At 53.0% G+C, this 317-nt stretch overlaps 1 protein-coding gene across 1 annotated transcript in view; it reads left to right on the top strand.

Annotated features, from left to right (window-relative positions):
* LOC103774339 (Wilms tumor protein 1-interacting protein homolog) overlaps positions 1-317 on the top strand; it is a 22,164-nt gene that overhangs the window by 15,221 nt on the left and 6,626 nt on the right. The window lies entirely within an intron of this gene.

Raw genomic sequence — 317 nt, 5'->3', positions numbered from 1 at the left:
GGCATGGAGTGTCAGCAGGAGCTGCAACAGAGACTTCACTAATGAGGATTCTGGCTCATATCCTGGCACCACTGGTTGGACAAGGATATTGTTCCTTTTAGCCCAAGAGCAAATTTTTAGAGTTATGTCATGCTGGGAGGGGGAGGGTATCTGACTTGCATGCTTTGAGCTGGCCCTCAGTTGCAGAATCCCAGGCAAGCATCCATAATATCTCGCTGGTGGAGCTCAGTAGCTGGAAGCTTGGCAGGTGCTTGTCTGCCTCTCTCCCATCGGCAGGCGTGCGCTGACAAAAGGAACCAGCTCTGGGAGCTCCAGGG

The sequence above is a fragment of the Merops nubicus genome, unplaced genomic scaffold (assembly GCF_000691845.1).
Source record: "Merops nubicus isolate BGI_N331 unplaced genomic scaffold, ASM69184v1 scaffold11796, whole genome shotgun sequence".
Taxonomy (NCBI): domain Eukaryota; kingdom Metazoa; phylum Chordata; class Aves; order Coraciiformes; family Meropidae; genus Merops; species Merops nubicus.
Note: the sequence above shows the minus strand (reverse complement) of the source record. Positions and strands in the feature narration are given on the sequence as shown.